This window comes from Schistocerca piceifrons, chromosome 5, assembly GCF_021461385.2.
Source record: "Schistocerca piceifrons isolate TAMUIC-IGC-003096 chromosome 5, iqSchPice1.1, whole genome shotgun sequence".
NCBI lineage: Eukaryota > Metazoa > Arthropoda > Insecta > Orthoptera > Acrididae > Schistocerca > Schistocerca piceifrons.
The window spans coordinates 257,599,177-257,615,218 of NC_060142.1; the positions used below are offsets into that span (position 1 = coordinate 257,599,177).

At 48.8% G+C, this 16,042-nt stretch overlaps 1 protein-coding gene across 1 annotated transcript in view; it reads left to right on the forward strand.

Annotated features, from left to right (window-relative positions):
• The first annotated feature begins 1,275 nt into the window (after positions 1-1,275).
• Positions 1,276-16,042, forward strand: part of LOC124798432 — a 292,118-nt gene continuing 277,351 nt past the window's right edge. Inside the window, exon 1 of the mRNA XM_047261841.1 lies at positions 1,276-1,396. The gene's annotated coding sequence lies outside the window, so the exon portion shown is untranslated. The remainder of the gene's footprint in view (positions 1,397-16,042) is intronic.

The following is a 16,042-nucleotide window of genomic DNA, read 5'->3' on the forward strand; positions in this document are numbered from 1 at the left end:
GGACTTCATGATAAGGAGGATGCAGCAAGTTATCTTGGATTGAGAGTCATTGATAGATGTAGAAGTAACTTTGGGTGTACCCCTGGCTGTTCAGTTGGTATTAAAGTTTTTGCAACAATATTAATAGTTACCAAAGACTTTACGCAGATGATGTAATTATTTACAATGAAACATAGTGTGAATGAAGCTGTACAAATATTGAGTCAGAGATTCATAAGATTTCAAAGAGGTGCAATTATTGGCAGCGTGCTTTAAATGTTCAAACATGTAGAATTGTCACTTCACAAAAAAAAAAGGCCATGGTATCCTACGAATACAATATTAGTGAGCCACCTTCGCTTTGTTCGCAAATACAAGGGAAATGCAGTCAGTGTTCTAAGGATATTTGTGACAAATCTCAGATGTAACCCATCCTAAAATATTGCTCAATTGTGTAGTACCCATACCAAATAGGGCTGGCACGGGAGATTGAACGTATACAGAATAGTACAGCACATATGGCCACAGGTTGGTTTGATCTGTGATACTGTCAATTACATGTTAATAGAATTGCAAGTGGCAGGCTCTTGAAGTTAGTCGAAAACTATTCCGCTTAAGACTACTAATAACGTTTCAAGAACAGGTTTTGAATGATGACTCTCTGAACATACTACACACAACTCCCCCTCCCTTCCCCAACGTATCGCTGCCATAGGAATCGTGCGGATAAGATCAGGTTCATTACAGCACGTACAGAGGCATTTAAGGAAATATTTTTCCCACGCTCCATACGTGAACGGGGCGGGAAAATGCCCTAATAACCGATACTGTGAAATGTTCTCTCCGCCATGCACTTCACAGTTCACACTGGTTCGCAGAGTATAGATTAGAGTTTGCGTGGCGAAAATAGTTTATTTTAGTCGTTAGCGGGTGATGGCGCTGTCAGAACTTTCTTACCGAGGAACTTTGACGAGAAGGGACAACGAGTTTACGAGCAGCTTGAATGCTGCCATTTGAAATTCGTCGCGGAATGTTTTGATTTGATGTGACTGTGACATGTCGGCCAGTGTGACCTTGGCCTTGACTCTGTAGCTCCTTTTCCGTTTTTGGTTTTACAGCCCATTTTACTGCTATGGATCTCAGTTGTTTTATTTGAATTTTTTTGACAGTGTAAACTAATGGAATACAGTAAGTTTTGTACTACGAAGCAATATTTTGCAATACTTTTGAGATTGAAAAATGATGAGAAATTTTTTTCTCCTCGGGACGAGTTATGTTGGTACTGCAGACGCGTTTCGTTTTTGTCTTTTGTAAGAGCAGGAATTTGAATTTGTATCGTGTAGGATTGTCGGTGATTGTTTATGCTGTTCGTATAATGGTGATAAGCATTGACTATGGTGTAAAGTAATGACAACTAGTAAGTACAAGCTAATAATGCAGCTGAAAATTTATAATTCAGTTATTTGTCATTTCACTGACGAATCTTCATGTCATTCTGATAGACTAACAATTTCTGTTTGAGGAGGTGTGTCAGATGTACACGTCTTGATACACTTAAAGTTTTATCACATTTTGTGTGTTTGGCACATAGGTGGATTATATCATCACCATTTATAAGAGGTTTTAAAGGAAATCTTATGTTAGCTGATGTGGATGGAAGGTTTAATTTCATTTTGTTACATATACATTGACTAATCTACTTCGCGTTTTTACGTGAACGTTTTATGGAGATGCAATCTCCCTATGTTTATAAAAAATATTATTTTTCACTCCTTTTGCGAGTACCCTCGTAGTTGGTTGTCCGACGTGCACTATCTATAACATATTTTGTATAAGTCCGTTTCTAGGTAAGCTTTTTATTTTACTGTCAAGTGGGCGATTTACGTACGTAGACCTATTGGTCTGCAGAAGTGTCATTCATAAAATAATTAGTGTAGTATGAACTGATGAGTGCATAGACACTGACAGAACAGTGATTGTGTAAACAATTTTGCAAGAAATGTATATCAAATAGATAACATTAGATTACATTACTTTCTTTCATTTTCTGTAATTGACTATCGTTCAGCTCCATATTGTATTATATACATGCGAACTGACTTCACTACACGAACACATTCATTTCTACAAACTCATTTGTAGAGTCAATTTAGAAGTTCAATACATTGAACATACAACTTTCCAATTTTTTTTCACATTTCATTTTATGTCTATAACCACATTTGTAATTTTCTTTCTAGTATGTTTCCATGACAAAGCTTTTTATCACTTTTGTAATCCCGAATTGTCCAGCCTCCATGAAAAGAAACACACAAGTGAAGAGTAGACCATAATACACAAGCTGACATTGTTCTAGATAAATATGGCATCTCTTAAACGAGTCCCAACTTTTTCACTTCTTTAAAACTAGTTAGTAAATTGTTGTTTACTTAAGCTGTAAACTTAAATTAATTGACTCCATGTAATCATTGGTATAGTAGTGAGCAAAGACTGTTTGTCATCCTTCAGTTTTTGCTACACATATCATAGATATAGAACTCTTGAGTGAAAGGCCATATGCATAATATCTGTAAAACAGAATTGTCACCTGCTGTGTGTATGTTAATAAGATTCAGTGTTCATTGTACTTGTGGACTTCCTCATTCATTCTGCTGGCCGGAGAGGTGGACTAAGCAATCTTTGTTTTATCTGCGACCCATCCTCCCCTCAATTTTTCTGATTGTCATCAGTCACTCTCTTGTCATTTGATCTTTCTTCTAATCACTGAATTCTGGGCTCAGCCTCCATTGTTATCTAACGAGATGTAGGATAGGATTACAAGCTTTGCGTAGGTACTGTTTATGTAAACTAAGTTGACACTCGGAGCAGTGGCTGGATGGGACCGACCATACGTGGGATATGTCTTTATGGTCACTCCCATCAGCCGTTGCACGAGTATCAACTTAGTTTGTTGGACAATAGTACCGTGAGCAACGTTTAGTAATATCTTCCATGATTCTTATTGTATTGGACCCTTGTACAACAGGATGCAGGAAGAGCCGCAGAGGATTAATGATTGGTACTGTGATTGACTGTTAACCATGAACTTAATAATTGCACCATTTTGCACATGAACAGGTGATATTGCAGTGCCTGTATTTTTCGCAAGTACGAAGCGACGTTCCTTCGGACTTGAATGCATGTCTGAAAGAATGTGCACTGCATTGGTTACAGCCATTATGAAATACACGAAATAGCCTATATTCACAGTTGCAGATATGGACAACCATCAGCTGTATATAGAATGATTTTTAAGTCAAAAGTTTATATGCTTCATATGCTGGCTCGCAAAAAAATTGTGTAATCTAGATTTATCTCTTTCTGATGTGCACTATCTGTTTGTGCAAATACCTTAACTTCTTTGGAGGATCCCAGAACTAGCTAGTTTCTTCACTGTTCTCTCCAGGGTTATGTTAAAAAGAGAAGAGAGGACAGAGCATCTCCATGTCTTCGTCTAGTTTTATTTTCAAAGTGCTCAGATTTTATTATAATTAGTGAAAACCTGCTTATGTCTTCACTTCCTCCTTTTTTGTGCATTGAGACTACTAATAAATTTTTTCCATTATTTAAATATATGGTTTAAAATTTTACTGACTACTCGGAGTGATGTTCCACATTAAATTCTTTGTATTGCATTGAAATATGAACTTTGATGTATCAGGTCAGTTTTACCACTCTTAGAAATGCCAGATTTTCATGTTTACCAGTCATCGACACTTCTTATCTTTTGCCTTTGTCCCATGGTGACTCAGGACTGGCATGTTTATTAATGTATTTGTCATGGTTAATTTAAGGGATGGCAGGATGCCTTTCTTGTGGCACTTCCCCCAACACCTCACCAGGATGATACATGTAGGGTCTGTGTATAGTGTTACTCTTGTGATAGTGAACGAAAGTTTTTTAAATGTTTGTGAATTGTGTACCTGAGGTGGTACATGGGTACCAGATTGATATTCACCTAGTGGGATGTGAGACTCTGCCCAAAAACCACTTCCAGGCTGGCTGGCACATCAACCCTTGTCGTTAATTCACTGTGCAGATTCAGTCCAGTGCCAGCACACCTCCAAGTCCTGAAAGCCTTGCTTTAACACTTGTGGCTCTCTGTACAGGTATGTGTACCAATCATTTGCAGTCATGGACAGGTGACTGACAGTTAGCTGAACGAAGCTTTAAGGGAATGTAAATCATTCTGTAGTTATTAGGATATGAAACTGAATTAGGGTGTTGTATGACAGGCTCTATATTAGTGAAAAAATAAGATAGCCTGTTGGATTTCTTATACAGTTATCTAAAACAGGATCAAATCTGACATGTATTCATATAATTAGGAAGCTCAATCCGATCACTGTCAGATCGTCCAATCCCCCATGTTATTTGTATGTTGTTATGCTAGCAATTCACATGAAATAAGTCTCATGAAAAGGGTACTTACTAGCATCATTTGCTGTTGTAATTGTGGTCATATTTTCTTCCTCATCTTTCCCAGTACTGTGTACAACTTTATTTTCCTTACATGTATTCATTTTTTTCTGCATCGTCCATCATCATCATCATCATCATCATCATCATCATCATTAGGACTGTTAGACCTTGTTTACCATTGTGGGGCTAGACTGGCCACCAGAGCTTTCCAGATGGGCCAAGTAGACAGTGTTCAGGTGGGGTTTGGGATCTTAAACTTGCAGTTTCAGCATCACAAACTCTTTGACTATGCCTCCACAATGTGCAGGTTCCCGACTACCATGAATTTCAGATTATTTTCCCTCTCCATAAGTTCAGATCCCCTGATACTTGTCCTAGGATGGGTCTCCAAATGGTAATTAGATTGGAAATCCTCCATTGAGGCTTTCTACCCTTCCCACCACCCTTGATGGTAAGTATTAGATCACGTCAGATACTCTTCTCAGGTAGATCTTATGTAAAGAAGAAAGGAAAGGGAGGAGATTACAGGTGTCAGTTGCATTGGAAAATTACTCGGAACCAGCAGTGATCAGTGAAAATGTGTACAGGGCTGGGATTCAAATCTGTGATCTCATAACCCTACCCCCCTCACTCACCACCCTACCCCTGCGAGTCTGGGGGTTAGCCTAGACCCGAGGTGTTCCTGCCTGTTGTAAGAGGCAGCTAAAAGGGGTCTCACATGTTTCGGCCTTTATGTGATGGTCCCCTGTTCCGTTTGACCTCAATTTTCCCAAGGAGTGAGCCAATTGGGGAAGGGCACCTTACATGGTACATTGTGTCCATCAGGCGCTGAGACCTCTTGCACCCTTTGTCGATGTGGATCTGTAATTCCGCTCATCCTCCAGCTGTTGGATGAGGTCACCCTCCTGGGTGCGTTTTCCTCCATTCTCTGTGTAGTATCGCTTTCTGCACTTTCGATAATAATGGACTTCTTAGCTCGTGTGCATGATATCCAGCACGGTAGCAAGTCCATTGTGGTGGGGCCGCCATGTACACTTTTGGTTGTAGCTACCTAACCACACCATAGTGGGTGGCATCAGGGCAGATGACATGCCATGAAGCGTAGTGCGTCATCCCTTGCTGGTGGTCAAACACCAGCAGTCTCTAAGTGGTCAAGAACTAACTTCAATGCTAAGAAATACGACTCCAAATCCCCCCTCCCTTCCGGTCTCTCCATGTGAGGAATGCCAGTCTAAGGATGGCAGCGAAGCTTATTCACGCCAGTACCTTGTATGTACAAGAGTTGATGGGGAATCTTTCTTGTCAATGAAACCTCAGTTTTTCGTGGAGCATTTAAAGGACAAGTTTTGGGAGGTGGAGGGCTCGTCCAAAATGCAGTCAGGGTCGGACTTGATCAAAACAGCATCCTCTGCCCAGTCACGGGCACTATTTCTGTTTCCTTCATGCCCCATAAGAGCTTAAATATGGTGCAGGGTATCATATTTCGCAGGGACCTTCTTTTGCAGTCTGACGTTGAGCTGCGCACCAATTTAGAGCGATGAGGTGTCCATTTCGTCTGGCATGTCCACCAGTGTCCAAGGGATAATCGGGTCGCCACTGGTGCCTTCATCTTGGCCTTAGAGGGTGACACATTCCCCGAGAAGGTCAAGGTAATGGTCTACTGCTGTGATGTAAAGCCAAATATCCCTCCCCCGATGCTTTAAGTGCTAGAAGTTCGGCCCTATGTCTTCCTGCTGTACTTCCAGCGTCACCTGTCGGAATTGTGGACGTCCTTCAGATCCGAATACTCCCTGTGCCCCGCCTCCCATCTGTGTAAACTACAGAGAGCACCATTCGCCTTGCTCGCCAGACTGCAGGATTCTCCAGAAAGAAAGAAAAATAATGAAATACAAGACCCTAGACCAACTGTCCTACACTGAGGCTAAGGGAAAATATGAGAGTCTACATCCTTTGGATATGATTTCAACCTACGCTGCTGCTATGACAACGGTTCTACCATCTTCCGTTCTGCCACGTACCATTGGCTCTGAGCCATCAGAAACCACCTTCCCCCTTGATCGTGGGGGGCACTTCCCTCCCTGTTGCTCATGCACAACCTACTTCAGGAGCAACCCCCCCCCCCCCCCCCCCCCCTTCTCCAACCATTGGGGATGTGAGCCGGAGAAGCCTAAGTCTTCTTCAGCTCGTCTCACCAGGAAGGGATCCCAGATTCCTACCAATGGCGAAGATGACACCCACACAAAGCCCTTCCAGCCGGACAAACCTAAGGAGCAGTGAGATAAACTTAAAAAGAAAAGACCCCCAATAACCAAGGCACTGCGGTGGCACCCACACCACCATACCTACAAGCTCTGTGTCTGAGAATGAGGTGGAGATTCTGCCGTCCACTGAGAACCTAGATCTCACTAGGCCCTCAGACACAATGGATTTCAATTGCGCAGGTACCCATCTGGTGGCAGCAAGTGACACTGAGTTGTAGACTGCCCCATTGAGTGTTTCATGCCTTCCCAGTCTCAAGATCATGTAATCCTCTAGTGGAATTGCGGCAGTTTTTTCCACCACCTGACTGAGCTATGGCAGCTGTTAAGCTTTACACCTGCTTTCTGCATTGCCCTCCAGGGTACCTGATTCCCGGCAATGCGGATCCCCGCCCTCTGCAGCTGTAAGGTATATTACAGGAACCATAGCGGTTATAATAGTGTCAGATGGAGTTTGTGTCTATGTCCTAATCTCAGTATATAGTGAAACTGTGCCCCTTCAAACTCCTCTTGAAGCTGTGGCTGTCAGGATAAGGTCGACGCAGGAAATAGCTGTCTGCAATGTATATCTTTTTCCAGATGGTGCAGTACTCCTCACCATATTGCTGCACTGATTGATCAACTCCCTAAACCTTTCCTACTTTTGGGAGAGTTTAACGCGCATAAGCCCTTGGGTGGCGCCATGCTTACTGGCTGAGGTAGGGAGGTTGAAAATTTACTGTCACAGCTTGACCTCTACCTCTTAAATACATATTTCAGTATATTCGGCCATTCATCTCTTGGTTTGCAGTCCTGGCCTTCTCCCATCTATCCACTAGAGAGGACATGACAACCTGTGTGGTTCCCCCTGTGGGTCCGGGATAAGAATAGGCCCGAGGTATTCCTGCCTGTCGTAAGAGGCGACTAAAAGGAGTTTCAACCGTTTCGGCCTTCCATGTAATGGTCCCCCTTGGGGTTTGACCTCGATTTTTCAAAATTCTACAGAAGTACGAGCCTTTTGGGGAAGGACACCTTACGTAGTGTATCACTGGTCCTCCGTGCACTACGACCTTGGCACTCAGCATTGTAACGGCGTTGTAACCATACCCACTATTCATCAAATTGGGCCTAAACACCTGATGGGTTGTAAAAGTTACGCCCATAGTGCGTCCCCATCTGCACCTACGATCATGATTGACTTTCCATGGCACCCGAAATTCAGCATGGTAGCCAGCCCGTTGTGGTGGGGTCGTCATGTACCCTCTAGGTTGTAGCCCCCTGACAACACAGGGATCGTACTGCCGATACCTGAGCTGCACCCTCCCCACGTCGGCCAAGGAGTAGATGCCCGTCTCCTTGGGGCATCAGGACTCCCGGCAACGGTCATCCTGCCAGATGGCCCTTGCTGAGGCTGGGTGGCGCCCGTGGGGAGAGCCCCTGGTCGGAGTGGGTGGTATCGGGGCGGACGTTTCGCAGATGAAACGTCAACATGTATCGGGTCGCTCTGCGGCCGAGTCTTTCAAAAAGAAAAGTACTGTCTCTGGTTCTGGTTCTCCTGCCCTTTCCCCCTTGGCCACTCCCTGGGAGGAAGGACAAGCCCGCCGGCTTGGGGCGAAGTACTTCCCCCGCTATTTGGTCTGTTCTCGGACTGATGGGGGGACGTTCGCCACCTCCAAGCCCATGTGCTTTGTTAAGCACATTGAGGACATCTTCGGGGAAATGGAGGCTCTCAGCAAAATGCGTTTGGGGTTCGTTCTTATAAAGACCACCTCCGCCACACAGTCGGCGGCGCTCCAGGCGTGCGACCGACTAGGGGACATCCCAGTGTCCATTGTCTCGCATCTGGCACTGAATAGGTCGCAGGGGGTTATTTTTCATCGGGACCTCCTGCTGCAATCTGATGAGGAGCTCAGGGCCAACCTGGAGCGCCGAGGCGTGCATTTCGTCCGGCGAGTCCAGCGCGCCCCCAAAGACCGTCGCATCGACACCGGGGCCTTTATCCTCGCCTTTGAGGGTGACGTTCTCCCGGAGAAGGTAAAGGTGATGTGCTACCGGTGCGACGTGCAACCTTACGTCCCGCCTCCTATGCGCTGTTTTCGGTGTTTGCACTTTGGGCACATGTCGTCACGGTGTGAAGCTGAGCCCCTTTGTGGCGATTGTGGACATCCTCTTCGTGAGGAACATACATGCACCCCACCACCTCGGTGCGTTAATTGTCCTGGCATCCACTCGCCTAGATCCTTAGACTGCCCCGCGTATCAGGAGGAGAAGAAGATTCAAGAACTCAAAACTTTGGATCGTCTCTCTTATTCTGAGGCCAGGAAGAAGTATGACCGCCTCCATCCCGTGACGTTGACCACTTCGTTTGCCTCAGTCGTGTCCACTCCTTCCACGGTATCCTCACCCCTATCCTGTCCCCCCTCCACCTCCTCCCCCCATCCGCCACCCAAATCCTCTTCTCAGGCGTCCATCGGGGAAACGTTCCGGACCCCAGCTTCCGAGGTCCGGCGTTCCAAAATGGACCCCGCGCGTGAGGACCTTCTTCGGGTCCAGCCCACCATCCCTGTGCCTCCTCTGACTTCCAAGAAGGCCTCTAAGAAGTAGTCTCTATCCCCCTCTCCACCCTGCCGCGTTTCGTCTGACGCTCCATCCGTGAGTCGCTGCTCCCGGCCGTCCTCAGTTTCGCCGGGACGCTCTGCTGCCAGGCGCTCAGCTGGCCTCTCGTCGGCAAATGATGCTGCCCCTGCTACACAAACCCTGACAGCAGCTGCAGCTGGCGACGACTCGATGGAACAGGATCCGCCTCCCGCCGGTTGTAGCGTCGTTCCCTCGAAACCTGGCCCCCCCCCGCGGCCGTCGAGGTGACCGGCTCTTCCCCCGTCTCGTTCCCCCTCTTTTTTTACTAGCGATGGCCTTGTTACATTGGAACATAAGAGGTATTCGATCTAATCGGGAGGAATTACAACTGCTCCTCTGCCTGCGCTGTACGCTCATCCTTGGTCTCCAGGAAACCAAGTTGCGCCCGACTGATCGTATTGCCTTTACCCACTATACCTCGGAGTGGTATGACCTCACCACTGTGGCCGGTATCCCAGCTCATGGTGGGTTCATGTTGCTCGTTCGGGACGATGTCTATTACCGTCCCATCCCATTGACTACCCCACTCCAAGCAATAGCTGTCCGTATTACTCTTTCTGCTTTTACTTTTTCAGTTTGTACCATCTACACTCCATCGTCATCCGCAGTTAGTCGGGCTGACATGATGCACCTGATTGTTCAGCTTCCTCCGCTGTTTTATTTGTTTGGCGACTTCAATGCCCATCATCCCCTTTGGGGCTCTCCTGCATCCTGTCAAAGAGGCTCACTCTTGGCGGATGTCTTCAACCATCTCAATCTTGTCTGCTTCAATACTGGCACCCCGACTTTCCTCTCGGACTCTACTCATACCTACTCCCACTTGGACCTCTCGATCTGTTCTACCACTCTTGCCCGTCGGTTCAAGTGGTATGTCCTTTCTGACACATATTCGAGCGACCACTTCCCCTGTGTCATTCGTCTCCTGCACCACACCCCATCCCCAGGTCCTTCGAGCTGGAACATACCGAAAGCTGACTGGGGACTTTACTCCTCCCTGGCGACCTTTCCGGACCACGATTTTCCCAGTTGTGACAGTCAGGTCGAATACCTCACGGCTGTTATCGTCAATGCTGCCGAACGTTCCATTCCTCATACTACCTCTTCACGTCGCGTTTCCGTCCCCTGGTGGAATGAGGCTTGTAGAGACGCTATCTGAGCTCGACGACGTGCTTTACGCACTTTTCGCCACCATCCTACGTTGGCGAATTGTATTGGATGCAAACGACTCCGAGCGCAATGCCGTAGAGTCATCAAAGACAGCAAAAAAGCTTGTTGGGCCTATTTCACCAGCTCCTTTAACAGTTTTACTCCCTCTTCTGTTGTTTGGTGTGTCCTGCGCCGGCTGTCGGGCATTGAGGCCCACTCCTCGGTACCTGGCCTGACCTCAGGTAATGAGGTCCTTGTTGATCCTGTGGCTGTCTCCAACGCCTTTGGCCGCTTTTTCGCGGAGGTTTCAAGCTCCGCCCATTACCACCCTGCCTTCCTTCCCAGGAAAAGGCAGAAGAGGCTCAGCGACCTTCCTTCCACACGCTGAATCTGGAAACTTATAATGCCCCCTTTACTATGTGGGAACTCGAACGTGCGCTTGCACTGTCCCGGTCCTCTGCTCCGGGGCCAGATGCCATTCACGTTCAGATGCTGGCATACCTTTCTCCGGCGGGCAAAAGCTTCCTTCTTTGTACCTACAATCGCGTCTGGACCGAAGGTCAGGTCCCCATGCGTTGGCGTGACGCCGTCGTTGTTCCTATACCCAAACCCGGGAAGGATAGACACCTTCCTTCTAGTTACCGCCCCATTTCTCTTACAAGCTGTGTCTGTAAGGTGATGGAGCGCATGGTTAATGCTCGGTTAGTCTGGATTCTTGAATCTCGACGGCTACTTGCCAATGTCCAATGCGGCTTTCGTCGCCGCCGCTCCACTGTTGACCACCTTGTGACCTTGTCGACATTCATCAAGAACAACTTTTTGTGAAGGCGCCAAATGGTAGCCGTGTTCTTCGATTTGGAGAAGGCTTATGATACCTGTAGGAGAGGAGGTATCCTCCGCACTATGCACAGGTGGTGCCTACGCGGTCGCCTGCCCCTTTTTATTGATTCCTTTTTAACGGATCGAAAGTTTAGGGTATGTGTGGGTTCCGTATTGTCCGACGTCTTCCTCCAGGAGAACGGAGTGCCTCAGGGCTCCGTCTTGAGCGTAGCCCTTTTTGCCATCGCGATCAACCCAATTATGGATTGCATTCCACCTAATGTCTCAGGCTCTCTCTTTGTCGATGACTTCGCGGTCTACTGCAGTGCCCAGAGAACATGCCTCCTGGAGCGCTGCCTTCAGCGTTGTCTAGTCAGCGTATACTCATGGAGCATGGCAAATGGCTTCCGGTTCTCTGAAGAGAAGACGGTTTGTATCAACTTTTGGCGATATAAAGCGTTCCTTCCGCCATCCTTACATCTCGGTCCCGTTGTTCTCCCATTCGTGGAAACAACTAAGTTTCTAGGGCTCACATTGGACAAGAAACTTTGTTGGTCTCCGCATGTATCTTATTTGGCGGCCCGTTGTACACGTTCCCTTACTGTCCTCAGTGTTCTTAGTGGTTCATCTTGGGGAGCGGATCGCACTGTCCTGCTTCGCTTGTATCGGTCCATAGTCCGATCGAAGCTGGATTATGGGAGCTTGGTCTGCTCGGCCATCCCTCTTACGCCGACTCAACTCCATCCACCATTGGGGGTTACGTCTTGCGACCGGAGCCTTCTACACTAATCCTGTCGAGAGCCTTTATGTTGAAGCTGCCGAATTACCATTGACCTATTGGCGGGACGTACTGCTGTGTCGGTATGCCTGCCAGCTGTTGTCTATGCCCGAACACCCCTCTTACGAGTCCTTCTTCGCCGATTCTCTCGACCGTCAGTACGGGTTGTATGTGTCTGCCCTGCTGCCCCCTGGAGTCCGCTTCCGTCGCCTGCTTCGACAATTGGATTTTGCCCTCCCTACCACCTTCAGAGAGAGTGAGAGCCCGACACCGCCTTGGCTCCGGGCTCCGGTTCATATTTATCTCGACCTCAGCTCACTCCCGAAGGAGGGTACTCCGGCTGCAGTGTATTGCTCACAGTTTGTCGAACTTCGTGCTCGACTTGCCGGTCACACCTTTATTTACACCGATGGCTCCAAAACTGACGATGGCGTCGGCTGTGCCTTTGTCGTCGGGGCCGCCACCTTTAAATACTGGCTCCTCGACCAATGTTCCAGCTTTACGGCCGAGCTTTTTGCTCTCCATCAGGCTGTTCAGTATGCCCGCCGCCACCGCCATTCATCGTATGTACTCTGCTCTGATTCCCTCAGTGCTCTTCAGAGCCTTGGAGCTCCCTATCCGGTCCATCCCTTGGTGCAACGGATCCAGCAGTACCTCCATTCTTTCGCTGATAATGGTTCTCCTGTCAGCTTTCTGTGGGTCGTGGACATGTAGGAGTGCCTGGGAATGAGGCTGCAGATGCTGGAGCTAAGGCTGCAGTCGTCCTGCCTCGGCCAGCCTCCCATTGTGTCCCGTCATCTGACGTTCGTGGGGTTGTTTGTAAGAGGCTTGTGTCGTTGTGGTGGGATGCTTGGTCATCCCTCCAAGGAAATAAGCTCCGGGCAGTAAAACCACTCCCAACTGCTTGGACAACCTCCTCCCGACCATCTCGGCAAGAAGAGGTCCTTCTGACCAGGTTGCGGATTGGGCAGTGCCGGTTTAGCCACCGCTACCTGCTCTTCGGTGACCCAGCCCCGCAGTGCCCTTGTGGTCAAGTGTTAACAGTGCGCCATGTTTTATTGTCGTGTCCCCGCTTTAGTCAATCTCGTGTTGTCCTGTCCCTGCCATCTACTTTACCGGATATTTTAGCTGATGACGCTCGAGCAGCTGCTCGTGTTATGCGTTTTATAACTTTAACTGGCTTGTCCAAAGACATCTAACCTTTTTACTTATTTTATCTGCATCTTTGTCAGGACTTTCTGGTGTTCCCCCCTCCCCTTGAGTTTTACTAGATTCCGTGTGCTCTAACAACAGTGACTGGGCGCTAATGACCTCAGTAGTTGAGCGCCCTTAAACCCCACCACAACAACCTGTGTGGTAGTGACCACTTCCCCATCTTCCTGTCACTCCCTCGGTGTCATGTCCATCGATGCCTACCCAGATGAGCTTTAACAAGGCAGACTGGGAAGCCTTCACCTCTGCTGTCGCCGCTGAATCATCTATGGTGTCGTTGAGCAGGTCACTACAATGGTCATTTCTGCGGCGGAATAAATGATCCCTCATTCTTTAGCGTGCCCCCGGCGAAAGACAGTCCCTTGATGGTAGCTGGAAGTGGTTGAGGCAGTTAAAGAGCGTTGGCGAGCTGTACAGCGACGTAAGCGGCACCCTTCCCTAGATCACCTAGTAGCCTTTAAGTGGCAATGTGCTCGCGTACACCAGCTTATAAACTGACGGAAACAGGAGTGTTGGGGGAGGTACATGTTGACCGTTGGGAGCATATGTCACCTTCCCGAGTCTGGACGAAGATCAGATATCTTTTTGGGTACCAGCGCCCAACAGGTGTCCCTGGCATTAACATCAAGGGCGTGTTATCTACCGATGCAATTACGATTGCTGAGCACTTTGCTCAAGCCTCTGCATCGGAGAACTACCCCCAGCCTTTCGCACCCTCAAACAGCGGATGGAAAGGAATGTCCTCTCATTCACTACATGCCACAGTTAAGCCTATAGCACCCCATTAACAGAGTGGGAGCTCCTCAGTGCCTTTGCACATTGCTCGGACACAGCTCCTGGGCCGGATTGGATCCACAGTCAGAGGATTAAACATGCCTCGTCTGGCTACAAGTGACATCTCCTCGTCATCTTCAACCAGATCTGGTGTGATGGCATCTTTCCATCCCAGTGGCGGGAGAGCACCATCATTCCAGTGCTCAAACTCGGTCAAAACGCCCTTGATCTGGTAAGCTACTGGCCCAACAGCCTCACCAACTTTCTTTGTAAGCTGCTGGAACGTGTAGTGTGTCGGCAGTTGGGTTGCGTGCTGGAGTCACGTGGCCTACTGGCTCCATATCAGGGCCCCCCCTGCGGGTCCGGGGATTAGAATAGGCCCGCGGTATTCCTGCCTGTCGTACGAGGCGACTAAAAGGAGTTTCAACCGTTTCGGCCTTCCATTTGATGGTCCCCCTTGGGGTTTGACCACCATTTTTCAAAATTCTACAGAAGTACGAGCCTTTTGGGGAAGGACACCTTACGTGGTGTACCACTGGTCCTAAGTGCACTAAGACCTTGGCACTCAGCAATGCACTGGCGTTGTAACCATACCCACTATTCCTCAAATTGGGCCTCAACGCGTGATGGGTTGTCAAAGTTACGCCCATCGTGCATCTCCATCTGCACCAGCGATCATGATGGACTTTCCATGGCACCAGAAATCGAGCACGGTAGCCAGCCCGTTGTGGTGGGGTCGTCATGTACCCTCTAGGTTGTAGCCCCCTGACACCACAGGGATCGTACTGCCGATACCTGAGCTGCACCCTCCCCACGTCGGCCAAGGAGTAGATGCCCGTCTCCTTGGGGCATCAGGACTCCCGGCAATGGTCATCCTGCCAGGTGGCCCTTGCTGCGGCTGGGTGGCGCCCGTGGGGAGAGCCCCTGGTCGGAGTGGGTGGTATCGGGGCAGACGTTTCGCAGATGAAACGTCAACATGTATCGGGTCGCTCTGCGGCCGAGTCTTTCAAAAAGAAAAGTACTGTCTCTGGTTCTGGTTCTCCTGCCCTTTCCCCCTTGGCCTTTCCCTGGGAGGAAGGACAAGCCCGCCGGCTTGGGGCGAAGTACTTGCCCCGCTATTTGGTCTGTTCTCGGACTGATGGGGGGACGTTCGCCACCTCCAAGCCCATGTGCTTTGTTAAGCACATTGAGGACATCTTCGGGGAAGTGGAGGCTCTCAGCAAAATGCGTTTGGGGTTCGTTCTTATAAAGACCACCTCCGCCACACAGTCGGCGGCGCTCCAGGCGTGTGACCGACTAGGGGACATCCCAGTGTCCATTGTCTCGCATCTGGCACTGAATAGGACGCAGGGGGTTATTTTTCATCGTGACCTCCTGCTACAATCTGATGAGGAGCTCAGGGCCAACCTGGAGCGCCGAGGCGTGCATTTCGTCCGGCGAGTCCAGCGCGGCCCCAAAGACCGTCGCATCGACACCGGGGCCTTTATCCTCGCCTTCGAGGGGGACGTTCTCCCGGAGAAGGTAAAGGTGATGTGCTACCGGTGTGACGTGCGCCCTTACGTCCCGCCTCCTATGCGCTGTTTTAGGTGTTTGCACTTTGGGCATATGTCATCACGGTGTGAGGCTGAGCCCCTTTGTGGCGATTGTGGACGTCCTCTTCGTGAGGAACATACATGCACCCCACCACCTCGGTGCGTTAATTGTCCTGGCGTCCACTCGCCTAGATCCTTAGACTGCCCCGCATATCAGAAGGAGAAGAAGATTCAAGAACTCAAAACTTTGGATCGTCTCTCTTATTCTGAGGCCAGGAAGAAGTATGACCGCCTCCATCCCGTGACGTTGACCACTTCGTTTGCCTCAGTCGTGTCCACTCCTTCCACGGTATCCTCACCCCTATCCTGTCCCCCCTCCACCTCCTCCCCCCATCCGCCTCCCAAATCCTTCCCTTCCAAATCCTCCTCCCCCGTGGCCCGCACCCCCTCTGCCCCAGGGGCCACCC